This window comes from Ceratotherium simum, chromosome 26, assembly GCF_057802395.1.
Source record: "Ceratotherium simum simum isolate JZ-2026a chromosome 26, ASM5780239v1, whole genome shotgun sequence".
Lineage (NCBI taxonomy): Eukaryota > Metazoa > Chordata > Mammalia > Perissodactyla > Rhinocerotidae > Ceratotherium > Ceratotherium simum.
Genome location: NC_141925.1, coordinates 16,244,240 through 16,263,134, shown reverse-complemented (window position 1 = coordinate 16,263,134; position 18,895 = coordinate 16,244,240). Strand labels below are relative to the sequence as shown.

At 44.8% G+C, this 18,895-nt stretch overlaps 1 long non-coding RNA gene across 6 annotated transcripts in view; it reads right to left on the bottom strand.

Annotated features, from left to right (window-relative positions):
- LOC147913575 (uncharacterized) overlaps nt 1–18,895 on the bottom strand; it is a 213,599-nt gene that overhangs the window by 39,566 nt on the left and 155,138 nt on the right. For 4 of the 6 annotated variants that reach the window (XR_015548536.1, XR_015548535.1, XR_015548534.1 and 1 more), the window contains 2 exons: nt 10,314–10,517; nt 8,754–9,028 (listed from right to left, as the gene is read on the bottom strand). This is a non-coding gene — a long non-coding RNA (uncharacterized LOC147913575). Of the gene's footprint in view, nt 1–8,753; nt 9,029–10,313; nt 10,518–18,895 lie in introns of those variants that run through there. The other 2 variants (XR_015548533.1, XR_015548532.1) reach the window with 1 other exon arrangement.

Below are 18,895 nucleotides of genomic sequence, written 5' to 3'. Positions count from 1 at the left end.
GCCCCACTCCTCCAGGGAGGGCTGTGTACCTTTGGGCTGCTCCTGGGCGGCCGTGAGGCACTGTGGCTTGTGAAGGCGGCATTATTCCTCCCCATAAGGGAGTTTCTGCCTCTTCCACCTCGATTAGGATTGTCGTTTGTTGCAGGAGTTCCTCTTATCCCGTTTTTCAGTTCTCTCTCAGGGGTAATTTTTCCAAGAGTAGTTGTAAATTGGCTGTGTCCATAGGAGGAGGTGAGTTCAGAGTCCGCCTACACCACCATCTTGACTTCTCTCTCTCATATTTCCACTGATTTTGACCTTACCTTCCCATAGCTGCTTGATTAGCAAGTCCTGTGATTCTCTCTGTGAATGTTTTTTGAATTCCTCACTTCTGCCCAACTCTACCACCTTCATCTTAATACAAGACCTAATTACTTCTCACCTGGACTGTTGCAGTCACCTCCTGAGCTATATTTCCTGCCTCTAATTTCATTCTTTCCCAGCCTGTCTCCAACCTGATCACCAGAGTTGGCTTCCTGAAATATGAATTGATCTTCTCATCCTCCTGCCTAAAAAGAAAATGTTAGCTTAGTGGTTCTCCCCAGGGACAAGAATGACACTCCTGGGGATATTTGGAAATGTGTGGAGACATTTTTGGTTGCTGTAGAGACTGGGGGACACTACTGCATTTGGACGGTGTGGACCAAGATGCCAGCAACTTCTGCAATGCCTGGAGGGATAGTTCCACACAAGGAAGTGTCTCATAAAACCAGTGATGCCTCTGTGGAGGGACACTGACTGGTTCCCATTGCCTGGGTTAAAGTCCAACAAACAATCACATGGAGACAGAGATTGGAGTGGTGGTTACCAGAGGGGAAGCGGGGAGGGAGGGGGGTGAAAGGGGTGATTAGGAACATGTATGTGGTGATGGGCTGTCATCAGCTTTTGGGTGGTGAACATGATGTAATGTATGAAGAAATCAAAATATAATGATGTACACCTGAAATTTATATAATGTTATAAACAATGTTACCGCAATAAAAATATATATATGGGCATTGCAGCCTCATGTCACTTCCTAATTTAGGGACCAAAGAGAAGGGCTGGCATCTTGGAATCTCACATCCAAACAGCACCAGGGGGGGTTGATATCCCTGCTCGGGTCCAAGTGCTGCTCCTGGTGAGGGGGCTCATCTAGCACAAACACAGCCAATGGGCCTACCTGAAGGGGCAAGTCTCGAACAAATGGGGGTGTTTCTTGGACAGACACCCCAAAAGGCCACTATGATAGTGGCTTCTTTAAAAGAGAGGTACCTGGGAGGAATTGCTTCCTGTTTCCCAGGAAGTTAGAGGATTCAGACCTACTACATTCCAAGGGAGGTGATGTGCTAGGAACGGACCTGAATGAGCAGTCAGGAGTCCTAACCCTTTCCCTTCCCTGAGGCTCAGCTTCTCTCTTCTGTAGAATCAAGGGGGTGGGGGGGAATGAAGATTCTCAAACATTTGTAGTGGAGCACTTTCTTTAAATACAATTCTACATGACATCCAATATGTAGAGAGTAAAAGCAAATAGACTTTTGGTGTCAGGTAGGGGGGCTAGCTCTCCTATTCTGTGATTCTCTCCTCCTTAGACCATAAAAGAAAACTCCATGATAACCCACTCTAAGTAGGTTAAAGTAACAACCCACTTTGCCTTGGGTTACCAAGGGCAAAGTTTTGGAAATCTCTGGGACATATGATCTCTAATATATCTTCCAGTGTCATATACATGTGCTTCTACTTAACTAGAGCCAACCTTGGCTGTCTGTCTGTCTAATTGCCTATCGACCTATCTATCTATCATCTATCTATCTATTTATCTAATCTATCTCCTATTCTCTCTCTCTCTCTCTCCATCTCTCTATCTATATATCTATCATCTAGCTAGATAGTCATAGCTTCTTGTTTTCTACAAATGGACATGCTATGTGAGTCAGAACCTCTGAATGTCCAGTCTGCTTCATTTACTTGGTCAACACTAATCTGCTGAGCAACTGTTATGTCCCAGGTCCAAGGGCCTGGGTAAAATAATGAATGATGAGCCAGCCCTGATGGCCTAGTGGTTGAAGATTGGCATGCTCCGCTTCGGCAGCCTGGGTTCAGTTCCTGGGCGCAGAACCACACCACTCGTCTGTCAGAAGCCATGCTGTGGCGGTGGCTCACATAGAAGAACTAGAAGGACTTACAACTAGAATATACAGTTGTGTACTGGGGCTTTGGGGAGGGAAAAAAAAAGAGAGAGGTAGATTGGCAACAGATGTTAGCTCAGGGAGAATCTTTACCAGCAAAAAAATAAATAAATAAAAATAAAATAATGGATAAAACACAGTCCCTGGCCTTAGAGGTTCAAACCTGGTGGAACACAAACACATACCAGGACACTCACAGGCAGATTACATTCAAACACACATACCCACCGACCCTCACACACAGGACTCGTACACCCACACAAATACACACATTCTAACATATACATATCAACCTCACGTGCCCAAAGACACATTCCCACAGGCAGAGATCCTCACCTGCGCCCTCAAGCCTGGTCACTTATGGATTCATTGCCATGAATAACTTAGTAACAGCCAACGTTTTTAACATGTCCTATGCACCAGGCATTGTTCTAAGTGCATTATGGGCATTGTATCATTCCAGCCTCACATTAGACATTGAAGGTGGGTACTATTATGATCTCCAGTTTAAAGATGAGTAAACCAAAGCTTAAAGAAGGTAATTAGTCACCCAAGGGCCTATAGCTTTCAAATGCTAAATTCAGGGCTTGAACCCTGGTGGCCTGAGTTTGGAGCATAGGCTCTTAACTAGACACTGTGTTCCGCCTCCATTTATACATAAAGCACACACACATGCATACACACAGAGGCACTCATGTATTCACACACGTACCACCATACGTACGTGTACCCACTCGCATACGGGCACATGGGAACATATACATCGCACTGACACTCACATGTGGACATACATACTCATTTGCCAACACAGAGGCCCTCACACATACACAGGCATTGATGTTCATGGACACACAGATGCTAAGATGCACACTGATTTATGCATGGTCATTTAGATGCAGACACATATACCTTAGTACAGAAAAACACACAGGGACATTCACATCCTATGCTACACACACACACACGCACTCACACTCATAGATACATAAACATATGCATACATACCTACAAGATCCAACTCCCAAAGGCCGGAACTCCAGCCATGTGTCCTCTCCCATTAGCTTTCTGCTCCTCCAACCCCCAGTCCTGCCCAGCTAAGCACTGGGGCAGGAAGTCCAACCCAGGGGGCACAGTGCAAATAGGCTCTGTGCCCAGCATCTGGAAGTTCTGGAGTAGAAGGATGATGGAGACTGTGAGAAGGAGCCTGACCTGCATTCAGGAAAATTGACATCTCTGTACTGAGGGAGCACCTAGAAACAGCAGGATGCAAAGAGGATAGGGCAGCCCTGCGCTCCAGAAGCTTAGCTCTACTTGAGAAAGCAGGGCGTGCAAATTCCAGGCAGCCAAAGCCAAACAGTGTAAGACTGAGACAGACACTGCTGCAAGATGTGGAGAAGGGAGAACTCAGCTCAGCCTGGAGAAGAGGGAAGGATTCTGTCTGTTCCGGGGAGCTCGGCCCCTTCATTTTCCAGATGGAAACTGAGGTCCAGAAGAGAGAAGTGGCATGTCCATTCTTAATCCTATATGGCATCCTATAAGATGTGTTGTAACCAACTGGGTATGAGGGGCCAGGGAGAAAGGAGGTCTCCTAAAAGCTTGTCACCTGAGGGAAATTTGGAATGGGGACCCCAGAGGATAAGTTCCACCTAACCTAAATCACTGCATAATCTCTCCTTACCCTCTCCTTCTTCTCCAACCTCTTTCTCCTACAAAGGGCTGGAAATCACCCTTTTATTTTCCTTCCTCATCCTAGTAGATTCTCCCTTCTAAAACTCTACTAAATACATCCACTTTTGTTTGACCCCATTGACCCTGATCTTCTCTAAACTACTGTCCTCTCTTACCTGGACCCCTAGAGTAGCTTCCCATCTGGTCTTTCTCCAGTCTCGTGCCTCCCGATCCATTCTCTACTCCGCAGTTCACGAGCCTTTAAAGCAAACTCACTTCTCTCTTGAAATCCTTCCAGCAGCTCTTTACTTTCTCTGGGATGAGGTTGGCCTGCTAGCTGGCAGAGTAAGTCCTCCACCATCCGAGCCCTGCTTGTCTCTTCAGCCTTAGATCTTATACTTTTCCCCTTCATAGCCCACGTTCCAGCTGCTCTGAATTTCCCACAGCTCCCTGACGTGTTCCATTTTGCCCTGTTCTGCCTTTGCCTGTGCTGTCTTTGCTACCTGGAAGCCCTTCCCCCTCTGGGGATGCAGACCCTAATCGGCTTTAGGGTCATTTCTCCTGTGAAGCTATCCAGACCCTCCTATCCTGTCTAGAGCTGATCACTCCTCTTCGTGACCCCTTCTCTACAGAAACTTATAATCGCATACATCATCTGCATCTGAAATGATCTATTTTTACATCTTTCTGCCAACCTCCACCCTAGACTGTTAGTTCCTTAGGGACAGGGGCTTTGCCATATTCAAACATTATTGGCTGCATAAAGGAAGACACAAGCTGCACCCTTTCTCCTTTATTCCTTTACTTCCTAAACCGTGCTGTCATCTACCAGGAGGGAAACAAACAGCTGAATATCAGAAATAAAGGAGACTTTCTCCCTTGGATAATTATGGTGAAAGAGCCAAATCAGAATGTGAAACAGGAATTCTGGGCTCCATCCCAGACGCTCACTCCCACCCAAGGTCAGCTGATCTTGCAAAGGATCACTTTCCTTCTCCTTAGTTCCCATCTTCTGTGGCTTCAGGGGAGGTTGATTGGAAATTTAAGTGCTTTTTTTTCATTAAGGAGGGCTCTAATGGGACTAATAGAGTGGTTATTGGTAGAGAGCTAATTGAGAGAGCTGAAGAGTGATTACTACTGTGAGAGATCAGAATTTGTCACCCCAAAGTATGTCTTTGGTTTGATTATTTTTAAAAACAAAAGATTCAGAAAGAAACTTTGACCTTTCCCCTAACTGCCTAAAAGAATTTAAGATAGAAGGCCTGTTCCAGGAAGGAGCTATCATCATAACTATAGTGTAATATAAACTAAATGTTATAGACAGAGAGGAACCTAGCAAGGGCCATTTGATCAAAGTCCTCCGTCTCTCATTGTCTTTACAAGGCATGGTCAGCATGTGTTTATCACACATTTGCTTTTCCATCTCCATGTAAATTGCCTTCCTCCTGTTACTGCACAAAATTGGGGTTCTCTTGCCCCACGCACATAAAAAAAAGCCAATTAATTACAGCCCCAGCTTTTGGGAATAGAAATCAGCTCTATTCTGTGAGATTGATCTGCAGGGAAACAGGGGGCGTGTGCCCTCAGAGCTGTCTCTCCGATTCAGGATTTGGGGTGAAATTTAAGAGGTTAGGGAGAACAGGCTGGCACACGGAAATGCTGGCAGGACAGGTTTTGATTGATGGGCTTCAAGCATTTATGGTAAGGTTATAGACATTTATGGTAGGGTTCTAAACAAACATTTATGATGAGGTTCTAAACATTTATGGTAGGGTGGGGAAGGAATTTTAACACCAGATCTTGCTGAACGACGGACCCCTTGCTTTTGATAAGAGTCTGACTTTTAAGTTCCAGTCATGTCCTGGTCCTTTGGTTCCGTAAGGAGGAGAATCTTTGGTTCTGTGGCCATTTCAGGTCAAGATTTCTGCTTCTGCACATGCTCTGGCTATGTGACTTTGCAAATTTTCTGAAAGACAATTCTTAATCACTCTGTTGATAAGAACTGGTCCTGGAGCGTCGTTACACTCTCCTTTGAAGTCCCAAACCACCATCCCCAATGTCCTCCTTTGTCTTTTGCTAAAGATGGTATTTAAGGTGGAGGCTTCATCCATTTTGGTTAGTTACTCAGTTTTCCTGGGTTTCTCCCATGTATACACGTTATTAAACTTTGATTTTCTCGTGTTATTCTGTCTCATGTCAATTTAATTCTCAGACCAGCTAGAAGAACCTAGAGGGTAGAGGAATAGTTCTTCCTCCCCTACGCTACTTAACAGCATGGGGAAAACACACACACAAAAAAAAAATAAAAAAATAAGGGCTGGCCCAGTGGCGTAGCAGTTAATTTCAAGCATTCTGCTTCAGTGGCCCGGGGTATGCACATTTGGATCCTGGGCGCAGACTGACACACCACTTGTCAAGGCATGCTGTGGCGATGTCCCATATAAAGTAGAGGCAGATGGGCACGGATGTTGGCCCAGAGCCAACCTTCCTCAGGAAAAAGAGGAGGATTGGCAATGGATGTTAGCTTAGGGCTAATCTTCCTCAAAAAAAAAAAAAAAGACCTGTAAAAAGCGTGAAAGATGACATGAGTGGAGCCATATTAAAATAGAGCTGAAGCAGCCATTTCAGAGGAATTGCCTTGGACATCTTATTTTCTTTATCTTCCAAATTGGACCAAACTGCCAACATTCCAAGAAATTGGTAAGGACAAGAGTGTCGTGTTCATAAGGACTGATAAAACTGGAATTTGCTGATGTCTGAACCACTAACCAGTCAATGAAGTACAAACCTGGCCTTACCTCTTCTAGCACCAATGAACTCTGCCTTAATACAACTTACCTCAGCTTCCTCCCTTTTCCCCATAAAACCCCTGAGCCCTTCTCCTGTAATTGGAGAACGTTTGAGTTTCTGCTCGAATCTGTGTCTCCTAAATTGCAATTCCTGAGACCCCCCCAAACAAACTTTTTGCTTCTCTTGCAGTTTACACCTCTTATTTGTTGACAAAAGCTTAGGAGACTAAGTCCAGAACTTAATGCATATAACAGCTATAGGGAAGGAAAAATAGTTTTACCTCTACTCTTCTAGGTAGAGGCTGAGACCCACCCTCCTTCTGTAATAAAAAAAAAAAAACAGATTAACAGGAAAAAACCAAACAGAAGTTTAATAACATGTATATCTCCTGTATACATGAAAGATACCCAGGAAAACTGAGTAACTCCCTGAAATGGCCAAAGCCATCACCTTAAATACTATTTCCAGCTAAAGACGAAAGATGTTGGGGTAGCGGCAGTTATGGGAGGTTACCAGGAAAAGCCCAGTAAACAGAGGCATGGCTGTTATACAGATTTAAGTTATTGCTTTCTCTCTTGATTGGAGTTTCTGGAGATTTAGAATCATCCTTCTCTCCCTGGTAGAGAGGGAGACTCCTTTACAAATGGAGATTTCCCTCCTCGTAAATGTAAATGTCTCTTACAAAAGGCTAACTTCTACTCAATTTTCAGAGCTTCTTCTATGCCTGCTGTTTCTTAAAAATAACCAGCTCAAAATGATCATGCCAAAGAGGGGAATTTGGGGGCGGCAAATTCTGCTCCCCTTCACGACCAATCAGCACTCTAAATCTCAGAGAGTCACAGAGAGGGACTTTCCAAGACACAAACGTCAGAGAAAGCATTTGTTGTGAAGTCCAGCCAAAATACTGGATTCTGGGACCACCTGTCTGAGAGAGGAATCAGCTTGGTTTTATGGAATACTTTGCAGGTTGATTTGGGTGGGCAGGGAGGGGGTGGGGCCAGGCTGTACATATTTTATTTCAATGCCTAAACCTGGCTCCAAATTCATTGAGAAGAGCTACAATCTTAAAGGTCAGAACCCTTGGACTCTGGGTCCCAGACCACCCATGCAAGCACTCCCACTGCTTATATGAAAAATGGGAGGGTTACTAGAGAAATAAAGGAGATGAAGCATATGACATCACTTTGCAATGCATAAAGCATCATCATCACCACTATTACTATTATTCCCATTGTAATGCATTAACTGCTTCTCACATCTTTCTATTTGCCCTCTTACCTCCTAGATATGACCAAAAGAAGACCATTTTTCAGAATCATTGTGTTTGCCAGAAATAGGATTTGTGGGAGCATGTGGAAGGGCACTCCCCCTCCCTCAGCACACAGGATAATACTTCAAGAACACTTAATATGTACAAACCAATGTGCCAAACACTTTACATTTATTATCTAACTTAATCCTCACAATAATCCCTTGAGATAGGTGCTGTAGGAGAGGAAGAACTATTCCTCTGCCCTCTAGGTTCTTCTGGCTGGTCTAAGAATTAAATTGACATGAGACAGAATAACATGAGAAAATCAAAGTTTAATAACATGTATACATGGGAGAAACCCAGGAAAACGGAGTAACTCACCAAAATGGCAGAAGCCACTACCTTAAATACCATCTGTAGCTAAAGACAAAGGAGGACGTTTGGGGTAGTGGTTTGAGACTTCAAAGGGGAGGGAGGCAACTCACATAGAGATGAAAAGCACATGTGTGATAAACACATGTTGGCCATGCCTTGCAGAGACAATGGGACATGGAGAGGATTTTGATTAAAAGGCCCTTGTAAGGTTCCTCCCTGTCTACCACACCTAGTTTATAGTTATCTTTTGGTATGAGCTCCTTCCTGGAACAGCCCTTCTAATTTAGATTCTTTTAGGCAGTTAGGGGGAAAGTCAAAATTTCTTTCACAGTCTTTTGTTTTTAAAAATAATCAAGCCAAAGAGACACATTTGGGGTGGAAAATTCTGATCCCCCACAGTGCTGTTAGTCTCACTTCACTGAGGAAGAAACCAAGGCACAGAGATGTTTAAGGAATTCCTCAACCTTGTACAGATGGCACATGCCTATCATTTATTTAGTGCCTATAGGTGGGTCAGCACTTCAAATTTCACATGTTACAGATGAGGAGGCTGAGATTCAGGGACACTGGTTACCTTGCTCAAGGTTGCACAGTGAGGAAATGATAGACTCCAAGACTGGAACTCAGGTTTGCTTAAATGTAAAATATGTGCTCTTTCTTAACCACTAGACCATCAGGGCTGGCTGTGCGCTCCTTCTTCTATGCCACACTGCCTCCCTGCAGGACTCTTGATGATCTGCAATGACAATTAAAAACCTGTCTCAGAATTATGAAAAGATGTGTGCACGTGTGGGGCTGGCCCCATGGCTTAGCAGTTAAGTGCGTGCTCTCCGCTACTGGTGGCCGGGTTCGGATCCCGGGCACGCACACATGCACCTCTTGTCCGGCCATGCTGAGGTGGCGTCCCACATACAGCAACTAGAAGGATGTGCAACTATGACATACAACTATCTACTGAGGCTATGGGGAGAAAAAGGGAAAAAAAGAGGAGGATTGGCATAGATATTAGCTCAGTGCTGATCTTACTCACAAAATAAATAAATAAATAAATAAATAAATAAATAAATAAAAAGATGTGTGCATGTGTATTCATGTGTGTGTGCGTGTCTGTGCATGTACGCACGCATGTGTGCATGCACTACATGTGTACTCGTGTGTGTAAGTGTATGTGTGTATTGGCAGCCACTAGCTAACTATGGCAAGGCTAAATGATATAAAAACCACTCTTCCTGAGAAAGCCTCAAGATCCTTTCCTGCTCAGCAGGAACTCAGAAGAGTCATCTGAACTGGGAGACCCAGAAGAGACTTACAGATGATCTAATCCTACCCCTCTTTGTGTCCACAAGGAAACTGATACCCAGAGTGCTTTGGACCAGGAATCAAGAAATTCGTATTTCAGTGCTAGCCCCTATGGCCTAGTGGTTAAAGTTTGGTGCACTCAGCTTTGGTGGCCCGGTTTAGTTCCCCGGGCACAAAACCACACCACTCGTCTGTCAGTAGCCATGCTATGGCAGCAGCTCACACAGAAAAACTAGAAGGATTTACAACTAGAATATACAACTATGTACTGGGAATTTGAGGAAGAAAAAGAAAAAAAGAGAGGAAGATTGGCAACAGATGTTAGCTCGGGGCAAACCTTTCCCAGCCAAAAAAAAAAAAAAAATTAAAAAAGTTTTTCAAACATAGTCAAATTTTTAAAAAAAGACATTCGTATTTCAGTCTGCCTTCTGCCAGTGTGCGAGTTCAAATATACCACTTAACTTCCCTCGGTCCATCTGTAAATTAAGATAACGACACCCTCTCCACCATATTTAATGATCTAAGACTCTGTCAGTGACAGGCTGTGGCTGTCAAACCTTCTGGCCCCAGCGGGGCACACTTTTATCCAGCCTGAGGCTGCCTCAAGACACATCCCCATTGGTAAACTCGGCCTCAGAACCCTCAGATGGTTCAGAACCTGGGAGAGCACCTCTCTGGTCTTGAAATAACAGAACTCGGGGATGACTTGGGAGAAAACTCGCCCTTGATTCCTTCAAGCTCTTTCTAAAGAGCCTGGTGAGCCAGCTCCTTGCCAGTCTTTGCTCTTCAGGGACTCAGTGAAACTGCGTTACCTTGTCAAGTGTTCCCCTCCAGCTGGAACCTCTTGGGTAGAAATTAGCATCTAGGGCCTTGACCTCAAAATAGTAGTGGCTGCACTGCTCCTGCTGGTGATGATGGTAATGCAGCTGTGATAAAAGGGTGGTGTCACTCTCTAGCCACATAACGCTTTTACTATATTTTGTTGGTGTATAATACACAGATCATGCACTATCTCACGAATACAACCTGATGAATTTTAACAAAATGAACACTGTCATGCCACCAGTGCCCGGTTCCAGAAACAGAAAGGAACCCACTCCCCAGAAGTCTCCTTCTTGCCCTTGCAGTTGCTACACCTCCCAAAGGCGACCACTATCCCAGCTTCTAGTACCACAGAGTAGTTCTGTCAGTTTTTAAACTTTATATAAGAGGAATCATACAATACCCATCTTCTGAGCCCGGCTTATTATATTAAATGTTATCTTTGTGAACTTGATCTATGTTGTTGTGTTTAATTACACTTTGATCATTGTACTTGCTGACATTATTCTATTGGAAGAATACAGCCTAACTGATTGATCCTTTCCCCTAGTGATGGGTATGCGGGTTGTTTCCAGTTTTCGGCTGTTGTGAAGTGTGCTGCTTTCTCCTATGTGCCTTTTGGTGAGCACAGGTACCCATTTCTGATGAGGTGTGTATATTCAGCCGTAGGAGATACTGCCAAGCAGTTTTCCCAGGTGGTTGTATTTGCCCCAGACATATGGTTTGACATTCCAAGATTCTTTTGTCTCTAGTATCTAGTAACTCCACTTGACTCCACTTCCTTTGGTCCCTTGAGCACACCAAGGTCTTCTCCCTCAGGGCCTTTGCACATGCTATTCTCTTGGCCTGTCATAATCTTTCCAGCTGAAGGATGAGCGAGTGCTCACCCTTTAGGCCTCAATGCAGATGCCGCCTCTTTCAAGCAGGTTCTGTGCCTGAGATTCTCACCACTGGATGCATAGCATCTAGCCCATGGCTGGTGAATGGTTAGCACTAAACCAATGTTAGCTAATATTGCTGTTGTCACAATAAATAGTCTTTAAGTTTCTCTTTCCAAAATTCTGTGATTCTGGGAAGTCAGATTTCCTGACACTTATCCTGGTGTGCTGATCCCTATGTGCCCCCAAGGGTTGTAAATCCTCCGCAGGAGAGGGACAGTTAGCAGGCCCCCTCAATAACCAGCACCTATCTTCCTGAGATCGTGAGGTCTCTGTTTCTACCAGATGGCCAATAGAGGGCACTGTAGGAACACATCGAAGAAGGAGGGAGGCGTTGGTCAGAACTAGGAAGACAGTGTTAGAGCCGGAAGGGATCTTCATTTTCAAGACTCAGACCTTCATTTTACAGATGAGCAAACAGAAGATGGGAGACGTGACTTGCCCAAGGTCACACAGCGACTGCGTGGCGGGCGGAGATGACTCTGAGCCCTTCGGCATCCTCACTCTGCGGGGGAGTCGCCACGCACGGAAGGAGACAGCTGCCCGCGGAGCTGCAGCCGTGAGCCTGCCAAGGCCCCCTTGACGGCCCCCTCGCTGCCCCCGGTTTTCTACTTCTGCCCTCCTCTTCCACGGGAAAAAGGATCTAGATTTTGGACGTAGGACAAAGCACACGCTGCGCCTTTGATTCCACAATGATCTTTGAGAAAGCATTTTACTTTTGTTAATATTAGCAAAATTATTAATTTTGTTAATAATTTCCAATTATTGGGAAATTCTTAGGTGCCAAATACTATGCTTCGTGCATTGCATAGGGTTCAATTTTTCCCTCTTCTGCGAGTCCGTTCCTGATGACCCCATTGAAAGAGACCTCTCTCCACCCATTTCCTCTCTATCACGACACCCAGCTTACTCCCTTCACAGCTCTTATAATTACATTTAGAATCATTTTGCTTATTTACTTGTCTACTTATTTATTGTCTGCTTCAACTCTTCCCCTCCTCCCAGGAGACTCTGAACTCAGTGAAAGAAGCATTCTGGAGCTAAACAGGCCTGGGTGCAAGACCCAGCTGGTTCATTTACTACCATTAAGACCTTGCATTAGTCACTTAAACTCAGAGGCTGTTTCGCCCTTTGTAAAACAGGGATTCATGCTTGTATTTTACAAGTTCATAGGTGACTGTCAATCATCTGTTGATTAGATCCCCTCTTCAATATCACCACCATATGGTCATCCTCCCTATATTTGATTACCCTCTGTGATGGGGATCTCATTATAAGGCAGCCCAGAGAAGGCAGCATATCTGGGCATTCCAGGTCAGTCAGTCATAAGTTATGGGACTGTGGAAAAGTCATAAAATTTTCTGAGCCTCAGTTTCTTATTCTGTAAAGTGGGGATGGTGATGATAACACCCATTCCACAGGGTTGCTATGAAGATGAAATGAGATTGCGCGTGACTTAAGGGGCTGGCATCTGCTAGGTGCTTACTAAATATTCCTTTCCTCACCTTGTTCCTTAGAAAGGGAAAATGACTCTAAAAAGCACATTTTTTCACATTTTATGATATCTGAGGTTGTTATGTGTTTTATAATTGATGGCATGTCATAGTTTGGAGGCAGCATTCTTGTATTCTTGGTGATACACAAAATAATGTTGTGTTTTATAATCAAAGTCATATTAGATTCAATGAGATGTGGTGGTAGGTGCCAGGGACAGTATTCAAATTTAGATTTGCCTGTCTCCCAAAGCTCATTTTATACAACTCAGTTCTGGGGAGAAGAGTCAGGTCATGGGGGAAGCAGCGGAGAAGAGAACAGAGAGTGGAAGGTAGGGAGCGTGTTCAAACTCAGACTGGTCTAAACACAGCTGCTCAGCACGCCCTCACTGCTCAGCTGGTAATTGAATTTGGAAATGTTTTACCATGCAGGTCTGTCTGAATAAGACTCTCATAACCACCGGAGAATTGACTCCTCCACCACCTAGCCCCATCCCCAGCCAAGCCAAGCAAAAACTTGAAAACTGCTAGGGGCCGTATTAATAGGCCGTGCTTGTGTGCCTGGGGCAAGGAGGAGAACCTGAGACTGAATTAAACAAAGATGTTGATCATCTGCTACTGTTGATAGATAAGTCTGGAGATTGTACCTGTGGCTGTTTGAAAGGACACAGCATTTACTGCGTTTCTACTGAGTTCAAGGCACTGGGCTAGGCATTTTGAGAAAGGCTCCTCACCACAACCCTAGGAGGTAGGCATTATTAATTAATTAAGCTCATTTACAGACAGGGAAAATACAGACAAGGTTAAGAAACTTGTCCAAGAGCACACAGTTAGAAAGAAGCAGATCAGGGATTGGAACCCAGGGTTACTTAGGGCACAGAACATCAGGGAAACTGGTTGAAATTACTAGTAATAAACCTCAAATGGGCCAACTCACATCCCTCTTCTTGGCTCACAGTGATCTCCAAATCCTGACTTTGTTCTCTTTGCAATATATACCTTGTATTCAAGAAAAACTGGACAAAGGGATGTGAACCCCAACATACAAGCATTCATCCACATCACACTTTGCCAAGAGTGGCCTCTGTTAGGTAGACTTTGTAGCAAAATGCACTGGCTGGACCTGCTTGGCCCAAGCTCTTGTGTCCTTTGGGCCCCAGTTACCAAATCTAAGGGAGGATGATAACCCTTCATCTGTGGGAGAGAAGAGCCTGGTAAGATGCTCTGAAGGTCCAGGAGCAAAGGTCAAAGGACAGCACATTGGCATTGCCCCACCTGCGGAGCCACAACTTCAGGCACATGGTTCTCCAGACCCAAATGGAACAGAAAAGAAGAGAAAATTGGAAGATTTGAACCCAGGAGGTCAGGTTCCAGTGTCTACACTGTCACCCATTATGTCACATGTTTTTCTGACCCTTATTGCTTGTAGCCCCTCAGTTTCTCTGCTCCACTAACGATGGGTCAGTCACTGAATTTGAGCTTCAGTGACCTTATTCCAGGGTTCTCAAGCTCAGAACTATTTACCATTTTAAAGTTAAACCAACTGAGGCTCAGAGAGGTTGAATTACTTGCACGCAGCTGAGCCGTTTGAAAGAAGTCTGACTCCAAAACCCAAGCTTGTTCCACTATGTATACTTTCTACCTATTGGAGCACAGGGCAGGCAAGACAGTCTTGGGCATAAGTGACAAGCTACTAGGAACAGGAAGTAAGGTCACTGGGGTAACCATTTCAAGGAGCTTTGGTTTAATGGAAGAAGAATACAGATTTCCCGCAGACAGCATACAACACCTGATAACAGCTCATTCCATAGTTACCCCTGGGATGCAATTCCCAAGTCTCAGTCCCCTGGGAGCCAGAGAGCACATGGTCTGACCCTGAAAGTCTGTCTATAGAACAGAACAAAAGAACTAAGACAGGGCAGAACTTATTAACAAACACACATACTGTGTTTATCGTGCTGCAGGCACTGATCTAAGCACCATGGCAATATTAAGTCTTTTAACCCTCGCAAGGAAGGTATTCTCCTGTAGGAGGGGAAACTAAGTCATAGAGACATTAAATAACTTGCCAAGTCACACAGCTAGCAGGCAGCAGAGTCAGGATTTGAGTTCAGGCAGTTGGATTGCAGAGTTTGACCGTTACGCTGAACTGCCTGTCTGAGCCCATCTGCTTTTGGCCCCATGGCTTCTCTGCTCCCAGTGCCTTGACATCCTGATTTGAAGGGTTAGTTTTGTGCTTGGAGTACAGACAGCCAGTCCTGCTCTCACTGACAGCCACTGGAGTCCAGCCAATAAATTACCAATGGGCTTTCAACAAGGAGGCTTCAAACTCCTGCAGAAAAATCCTATAGCATAGATCCATGGGACAGCTCCATCCATTCTGGATGTGTCTACTTCCTAACATCCCCTGGGATTTTTGTCTATCCCCAAGCTAATTTCCAAGGCTGTCAACTTCCTCTCGTCTTGCTGTTGCCCTCAAATGTGTTTATTTCACTGTGTCCCGGAAAAGTCCTCACCCTCGGCAGCCAGAGTGATGAATCACACCGTGGCTTTTCACCTCCCATCAGCACAAGGCAAACAGATCACCGTGGGTAAAAGTCTCTTCCCAAATCTCTTGGAATTCACTGCTGTTATGGCCTGTGCTGAACTATGATGATTTATTTATGTGTCTCTCTCTACTCTTCTAACTTGTGAGCTCCTATAGGGAATGCACCATCTTATTCACCCAACACATCTAGTGTAGGACTTAGCACTTAAAGACACTTTATAAATATCTGTTGAATAGGAGGTGGGTGGATGGATGGATGGATGGATGGATGGATGGATGGATGAATAAGTGAATGGATGGATGGAAGGATGAATGGATGGATGGATGGATGGATGGATGGATCACTGGATGGATGGATCACTGGATGGGTAGGTGAATGTACCAGATAACTCTCAATAAGACCACTTTTCATCACCACCCCATCCAAGCCCTGTTCAGCTCCTATTCAGATAGATATAATAGCCTCTGAAAGGGCTCTTCACCTCCACTCTGGCCCCCCTAAAATCTGTTTTTCATACAGCATCCAGAGGAATGCTGTAAATATGAAGTTCTGATCATGTCAGCCTTGCCCTACCCCTGCCTAAAACATACCAATGACTTCCCATTGCTCTTAGAATAAAATCCAAATTCCTGCCCAGGGCCTGCGTGGGCACGTTGTCTGCTGATGGCTCCATCCTTGTTCCATGTCAGCCTCACCCTCACCAATGACATTTGGACACCCTGGCCATCTTTCATTTCCTAGAACAAGCCCAGCTCTTTCCTGCCTTAGGGTGTGTGTCTGAACTTGCTGTTCTCTGTGTCCGAACTGCATGTTCTCTTACGTTGTGCATAGCTAGCTCCTTCCCCTTCAGGTCCCAGATTCAAAATAAGTTCTTAGGGAGATTTTCTCTGCCTCCCCACCTAAATTACATCCACACATTTTCTTTATAGCCCTTCATAGCTCTCATGGAGTACACCCACTTTCATTACAGCACTTGGTTGAGCATTTGCAGCATTGTTTGTTAATGTCTCCTTCTTAAGCCAAATTGCGAGCCCTAAGAGGGCAAGGAGCACGGGGACCACATCTGTCTTCTTCACTGCTGTATCCTTAGTACTTAGCAGATAGTAGGCACTCAAAAATATTTTCAATAAGTGTCTGGATGAATGGATAGACAGGCACAGGATATGTTCTGACATTTCATCAGACTGAGGACCCTTGGGGTCCTGCGTGAGGGTAATAACCTGGCCTCTTTCCTTTTCCCTGAGCATCACCGATAAGTAAATTTAGGTACAGAATCATGGAATCTGATAATCTTGGAGCTGAAGGGGATCTTTTTGATCATTAAGTCCAACTTCATTTTATAGTTGGAGAGAGAGAGCCCAAGCGTGGAAGTCACTTGCCCAGGGTCACTGTTGTAGGGACTGCTAGCTAACTGAGCAATAGCCACTCTCTTCTTTGTCCTTAAGAGCAGAACGCAGATTTTGTTGGTGGTGGTGATATGCCCAGGTTAAAAAAAAACTACATTTCCCAGCCTCTCTCTCTGGGGGGGATGGTCATGTGACTATGTCTGGCCAATGAGATGTAAAAGGAAGTTGTTAGGTGCAGCTTCCAGAAAATCTTCTTAAAAGATGGTCTGACTTAGCAGGCATTCATTTTGCCTTTTTCCCCTTTCTTTTTCTGGAACACAAACACGAAGGCCAGAGCTGAGGTAGCTATTTTGAGCCCCTAAGGCAACCTCAATAATAGAAGTCACATGTTAAAGAGAGTAGAGCAGAAAGTTAGGATTCTGGAATATTGATGACATCCAGGACCAACCACATCAGCCCTGGATCACCTATCTCTGCATTTTATGTCACATGAAACAAAAACAAATCTGTCTTTTGTATAAGTCATCGTTATTTGGATTTTCCATTATATGCAGCCAAGTCAATCCATAACATATATTGTCACCAATGGAGCTAGTGGCACAGGTAGGACTTGAAGCCAGGGACCCTGACTCCATCCCAAATGCTTCTTTCATTGGGATGACAAGTAGCCAGTGTATCTAACCACAATGGGCACGGTTAAGGAAATGCTGTCTTGGAGATATTACTGTAATACAGCCATTCTCAAACTGTGGTCCCCAGACCAGCAGCATCAACATTACCTGGGAACTTGTTAGAAATGCAAATTCTCAGGTGCCACCCCAGATCTACTGAATCAGAGACTCCGGGATGAGGCCCAGCAATCTTCATTTTCACAAGCCTTCAGATGATTCTAATGCACTCTCAAGTTTGAGAACCACTACTGAGGTAAGACTGTAGAGTCACTTAAGCACGAATAAAGTGGGTCACGTCTGCAGCCTGAGGAGGCTTGTATGGGATGCAGAGGTGCAGAAGTCAATCCTAGGGCAGAAAGAAGGGAGCTCTCACCAAGTTCAGGAATACATGGGCTCCCACGGACAGAATAGGCACGTTCTACTTGCATTTTTATCCACTTGCTACTCAGAGTGTGGTCTGCAGATGAGCAGCATTGGCATCACCTGGGAGTTTGCTGGAAATGCAGTAGGTCACCCCAGACCTACTGAATCAGAATCTGCATTTTAATAAGATTCTGCCCGCGGTTCATACATATATTAAAATTTGAATGCCAAATCAGTGAAGACTGGAGCGAGGGATAAGGTGGCCTAGGTCCTGATCCTTAGAAGCACACGCAGGAGATGTTTGTGGAAGATGGCACCCACATCGGGTGCCAAAGGAGATGGGGACACAAAGCTGGCAATCAGAGTAGCTGCCCACATGGCTCCTATTGCCTGCCCATCTGCCACCACCCTCTCCATCTCACTGTCTTCACTTTCCCCCTTACTACCCTCCTTTCCATCCGCAGCCTAGAGGTTAAGAGAGAGAGTCTTGGAGTCAGATCTGCCTTGATTCAACTTTACAACTTTGAGCCGTGTGATCTTCGATAGGTTATTTCATCTCTCTGAGCCTTGTACTGACTTCATAGAGTTGTCATGAAGATTAAATGAGTTAATACTTCTAAAACACCTAGATCAGAGTTTTGTAAGCGTGGATCAATATTTGCATCACCTGAGGAGATTTTAAAACTTACTGATGGCTGGGCCACCCCAGACCAATTAAATAAAAATCTCCAGAGATGGGGCGCAGGATTTATATTGAAACGGATCAAACACAAACCTCCACTAGTTTGTCCAGTGTGCAGCCAGGAGGGAGGACCGCCAACCTAAGGCAATGCCGGGCACCCACTAAACACTCCATAAACGGTGGCTGTTGCTATTCACACTGTGCACCCTTCCTCATTCACACTCAACTGTCTCCCCTGAGTCCTTTGCCTTAAATGACCTGTGCTTCCCAGACTGCCTGGCAAACGGCCGTTCCTCCAAGATTTTGCAAGAGCCTCACCACCTTCATGAAGCCTTTCCTGATTCCTCCGAACAGTACTGACCACATCTGCCCCCGGGTTCCAGTGTAACTGAGCTGATAATAAAAATACTGATTTTACCCTTTTGTGGAGTATTTAATCC